Source organism: Oncorhynchus gorbuscha, linkage group LG12, assembly GCF_021184085.1.
Source record: "Oncorhynchus gorbuscha isolate QuinsamMale2020 ecotype Even-year linkage group LG12, OgorEven_v1.0, whole genome shotgun sequence".
Classification (NCBI taxonomy): domain Eukaryota; kingdom Metazoa; phylum Chordata; class Actinopteri; order Salmoniformes; family Salmonidae; genus Oncorhynchus; species Oncorhynchus gorbuscha.
In genome coordinates this window covers 12,440,830-12,446,977 of record NC_060184.1, presented here as the reverse complement: position 1 = coordinate 12,446,977, position 6,148 = coordinate 12,440,830, and positions in this window count along the sequence as shown.

The following is a 6,148-nucleotide window of genomic DNA, read 5'->3' as shown; positions in this document are numbered from 1 at the left end:
CCATCACTTTGTTCCTTTCCACTTGGATTTCCCCCATCACTTTGTTCCTTTCCACTTGGATTTCCCCCATCACTTTGTTCCTTTCCACTTGGATTTCCCCATCACTTTGTTCCTTTCCACTTGGATTTCCCCCATCACTTTGTTCCTTTCCACTTGGATTTCCCCATCACTTTGTTCCTTTCCACTTGGATTTCCCCCATCACTTTGTTCCTTTCCACTTGGATTTCCCCCATCACTTTGTTCCTTTTTGTCACTTTGTTCCTTTCCACTTGGATTTTCCCCATCACTTTGTTCCTTTCCACTTGGATTTCCCCCATCACTTTGTTCCTTTCCACTTGGATTTCCCCCATCACTTTGTTCCTTTCCACTTGGATTTCCCCCATCACTTTTCCCCCATTTCCCCCATCACTTTGTTCCTTTCCTTTCACTTTGTTCCTTTTGGATTTTCACCCCATTTCATCTTTGTTCCTTTCCACTTGGATTTCATCCCCATCACTTTGTTCCTTTCCACTTGGATTTCCCCATCACTTTGTTCCTTTCCACTTGGATTTCCCCATCACTTTGTTCCTTTCCACTTGGATTTCCCCCATCACTTTGTTCCTTTCCACTTGGATTTCCCCCATCACTTTGTTCCTTTCCACTTGGATTTCCCCCATCACTTTGTTCCTTTCCACTTGGATTTCCCCATCACTTTGTTCCTTTGTTCCTTTTTCCACTTGGATTTCCCCCATCACTTTGTTCCTTTCCACTTGGATTTCCCCATCACTTTGTTCCTTTCCACTTGGATTTCCCCATCACTTTGTTCCTTTCCACTTGGATTTCCCCCATCACTTTGTTCCTTTCCACTTGGATTTCCCCCATCACTTTGTTCCTTTCCACTTGGATTTCCCCCATTTGGATTTCCCCCATCACTTTGTTCCTTTCCACTTGGATTTCCCCATCACTTTGTTCCTTTCCACTTGGATTTCCCCATCACTTTGTTCCTTTCCACTTGGATTTCCCCCATCACTTTGTTCCTTTCCACTTGGATTTCCCCCATCACTTTGTTCCTTTCCACTTGGATTTCCCCATCACTTTGTTCCTTTCCACTTGGATTTCCCCCATCACTTTGTTCCTTTCCCACTTGGATTTCCCCCATCACTTTGTTCCTTTCCACTTGGATTTCCCCCATCACTTTGTTCCTTTCCACTTGGATTTCCCCCATCACTTTGTTCCTTTCCACTTGGATTTCCCCCATCACTTTGTTCCTTTCCACTTGGATTTCCCCCATCACTTTGTTCCTTTCCACTTGGATTTCCCCCATCACTTTGTTCCTTTCCACTTGGACTTTTTCCCCATCACTTTGTTCCTTTCCACTTGGATTTCCCCCATCACTTTGTTCCTTTCCACTTGGATTTCCCCCATCACTTTGTTCCTTTCCACTTGGATTTCCCCATCACTTTGTTCCTTTCCCATCACTTTGTTCCTTTCCACTTGGATTTCCCCCATCACTTTGTTCCTTTCCACTTGGATTTCCCCCATCACTTTGTTCCTACTTGGATTTCCCCATCACTTTGTTCCTTTCCTTTCCACTTTGTTCCTTTTGGATTTCCCCATCACTTTGTTCCTTTCCACTTGGATTTCCCCATCACTTTGTTCCTTTCCACTTGGATTTCCCCCATCACTTTGTTCCTTTCCTTGGATTTCCCCCCACTTTGTTCCTTTCCACTTGGATTTCCCCCATCACTTTGTTCCTTTTGATTTCCCCCATCACTTTGTTCCTTTCCACTTGGATTTCCCCCATCACTTTGTTCCTTTCCACTTGGATTTCCCCATCACTTTGTTCCTTTCCACTTGGATTTCCCCATCACTTTGTTCCTTTCCACTTGGATTTCCCCCATCACTTTGTTCCTTTCATCACTTTGTTCCTTTCCACTTGGATTTCCCCATCACTTTGTTCCTTTCCACTTGGATTTCCCCCATCACTTTGTTCCTTTCCACTTGGATTTCCCCCATCACTTTGTTCCTTTCCACTTTTGGATTTCCCCCATCACTTTGTTCCTTTCCACTTGGATTTCCCCCATCACTTTGTTCCTTTCCACTTGGATTTCCCCATCACTTTGTTCCTTTCCACTTGGATTTCCCCCATCACTTTGTTCCTTTCCTTGGATTTCCCCCATCACTTTGTTCCTTTCCACTTGGACTTTGTTCCTTTCCTCCATCACTTTGTTCCTTTCCACTTGGATTTCCCCCATCACTTTGTTTCCTTGGATTTCCCCATCACTTTGTTCCTTTCCACTTGGATTTCCCCCATCACTTTGTTCCTTTTCCTTGGATTTCCCCCATCACTTTGTTCCTTTCCACTTGGATTTCCCCATCACTTTGTTCCTTTCCACTTGGATTTCCCCCATCACTTTGTTCCTTTCCACTTGGATTTCCCCCACTTTGTTCCTTTCACTTTGTTCCTTTGTTCCTTTCCACTTGGATTTCCCCATCATTTCCCCCATCACTTTGTTCCTTTCCACTTGGATTTCCCCATCACTTTGTTCCTTTCCACTTGGATTTCCCCCATCACTTTGTTCCTTTCCACTTGGATTTCCCCCATCACTTTGTTCCTTTCCACTTGGATTTCCCCCATCACTTTGTTCCTTTCCACTTGGATTTCCCCCATCACTTTGTTCCTTTCCACTTGGATTTCCCCATCACTTTGTTCCTTTCCACTTGGATTTCCCCCATCACTTTGTTCCTTTCCACTTGGATTCCCCCATCACTTTGTTCCTTTCCACTTGGATTTCCCCCATCACTTTGTTCCTTTCCACTTGGATTTCCCCCATCACTTTGTTCCTTTCCACTTGGATTTCCCCCATCACTTTGTTCCTTTCCACTTGGATTTCCCCCATCACTTTGTTCCTTTTTGATTTCCCCATCACTTTGTTCCTTTCCACTTGGATTTCCCCATCACTTTGTTCCTTTCCACTTGGATTTCCCCATCACTTTGTTCCTTTCCACTTGGATTTCCCCCATCACTTTGTTCCTTTCCCACTTGGATTTCCCCATCACTTTGTTCCTTTCCACTTGGATTTCCCCCATCACTTTGTTCCTTTCCACTTGGATTTCCCCCATCACTTTGTTCCTTTCCACTTGGATTTCCCCATCACTTTGTTCCTTTCCACTTGGATTTCCCCATCACTTTGTTCCTTTCCACTTGGATTTCCCCCATCACTTTGTTCCTTTCCACTTGGATTTTCCCCCATCACTTTGTTCCTTTCCACTTGGATTTCCCCATCACTTTGTTCCTTTCCACTTGGATTTCCCCCATCACTTTGTTCCTTTCCACTTGGATTTCCCCCATCACTTTGTTCCTTTCCACTTGGATTTCCCCCATCACTTTGTTCCTTTCCACTTGGATTTCCCCCCATCACTTTGTTCCTTTCCACTTGGATTTCCCCCATCACTTTGTTCCTTTCCACTTGGATTTTTCACTTTGTTCCTTTCCATTTCCCCCATCACTTTGTTCCTTTCCACTTGGATTTCCCCCATCACTTTGTTCCTTTCCACTTGGATTTCCCCCATCACTTTGTTCCTTTCCACTTGGATTTCCCCATCACTTTGTTCCTTTCCACTTGGATTTCCCCCATCACTTTGTTCCTTTCCACTTGGATTTCCCCCATCACTTTGTTCCTTTCCACTTGGATTTCCCCCATCACTTTGTTCCTTTCCACTTGGATTTCCCCCATCACTTTGTTCCTTTCCACTTGGATTTCCCCCATCACTTTGTTCCTTTCCACTTGATTTCCCCCATCACTTTGATTTCCCCCATCACTTTGTTCCTTTCCACTTGGATTTCCCCCATCACTTTGTTCCTTTCCACTTGGATTTCCCCCATCACTTTGTTCCTTTCCACTTGGATTTCCTCCATCACTTTGGTTTATCATATTTTTTCTTCTTCTTCAATCTTTTCTTCTGTTCATTCTGGCAAACTATGATATTCAACATCCAGGCCAATAATGTGTTGGTATGTTATTGTGTACAGTATTTGATACATCAACCTCGTTTCACACAGATATATTGTAAGGCGGGGCAGAGCAGGACACCGTAAAAACAAACAATAACACAAAATGTACCTTCAATTTTACAGTGAAGAAATTACCTCTGATTTACTTTTAAAATTGTTAAAACAGTCATTACACAATAATAACCTAGGAATTACAACACTGAATTACTCTTTCTCTAGGAATCAGTCTATCAAGCACCACTAGGAAAAACAGGTAGTTAGTTACCAGTTATATTCTTTGAAGAAAGTACCAGAAGGTACCCATTATAATTTCACAACCATTCCGATAGTACCAGGTAAGAGGTAAGTATCCGTGGTATAAGTAACGTAGAATAAAGTGAACAAAGATCATTGGAAGGACAATGGAATGATCCTAGAATTCAGAACGTATATTGTGATGTGGAAATGACAACAAACGTCTATAGTGTGAAGGTGTGGGCTGATTTTCTCTAGACTTGATTCTGTCTGTTATAATAAGTTGTTCTCATATATTTGATGATAATGATTGACGACAGAGCTAATTACTGAAGGTCCAAGGACCGAGGACACACTGACCATTCACATGAATGTATACACACATAGGAATTGTATTACACCATTATGTATCACGTATATACGGTACCCACTGTCTTTCAGTCTAAGACTGCAACAATCTTCTGCTATGATGTGGATTGTTGTTCCCTTTTTGCTACTATTAAAGCTAATTCATTCTACCATCTGCCACTCTGTCTTAGAGGCCTGAGTTGTCCTTATTACAAATATACACATCCATAAAAGCATAGAGTATAACAGTTGGAAAAGACATGGTTACACACGCCCAGAGACAACAGTTAGTTAAGTCCTTTAAATGTTTGTTTGTGGCTCAACTTCGTGTGACGTTTACCACTCCAACCGCTGAAAGTTCCTTTCGCTCACCCCACAACCCCACTAAACACACACCAAGTCACTGAAATCACCTCAGGGGGTTATTTCTGAGTTATTTCAGTGTGAAAACAGAGGAAGAGCAATGCCAGGCTGGGGAAGGAATCATGCCCTGTTTCTGTGTGTTAGGGTACCATTAGTAACGGTTCCCATGCCACGTTTTCACCAGACAGGAGAAGACAGCAGACATTACGGCTTCTCTGCTGGGGAACACACAGCCACACGGAACCCTGGAATATATACTTTAATCTAATCAGTAGGCCATTTATCCAGGGGAGAGAAAGTGAGGGAGAGAGGGAGAGAGAGAGAGAGAGAGAGAGAGAGAGAGAGAGAGAGAGAGAGAGAGAGAGAGAGAGAGAGAGAGAGAGAGAGAGAGAGAGAGGGAGAGAGAGAGAGAGAGAGAGAGAGAGAGAGAGAGAGAGAGAGAGACAGAGAGAGAGAGAGAGAGAGAGAGAGAGGGAGAGAGGGAGAGAGGGAGAGAGAGAGGGAGAGAGGGAGAGAGGGAGAGAGGGAGAGACACAAGGATGAAAAAGAGGGGGATTTCTCAGTCAAAAGCAGACAAGACAGAGAGCAGGAGAAAGGGACAAGACAGAGAGCAGGAGAAAGGGACAAGACAGAGAGCAGGAGAAAGGGACAAGACAGAGAGCAGGAGAAACGGACAAGACAGAGAGCAGGAGAAAGGGACAAGACAGAGAGCAGGAGAAAGGGACAACACAGAGAGCAGGAGAAACGGACAAGACAGAGAGCAGGAGAAAGGGACAAGACAGAGAGCAGGAGAAAGGGACAAGACAGAGAGCAGGAGAAAGGGACAAGACAGAGAGCAGGAGAAAGGGACAAGACAGAGAGCAGGAGAAAGGGACAACACAGAGAGCAGGAGAAAGGGACAAGACAGAGAGCAGGAGAAAGGGACAACACAGAGAGCAGGAGAAAGGGACAAGACAGAGAGCAGGAGAAAGGGACAACACAGAGAGCAGGAGAAAGGGACAAGACAGAGAGCAGGAGAAAGGAGCAGGAGAAAGGGACAAGACACAGGAGAAAGACAAGAGCAGGGAGAAAGGGACAGGAGAAAGGGACAAGACAGAGAGCAGGAGAAAGGAGAAAGGGACAAGGAGCAGGAGAAAAGAAAGGGACAAGACAGAGAGCAGGAGAAAGGGACAAGACAGAGAGCAGGAAAGGGACAAGACAAGACAGAGA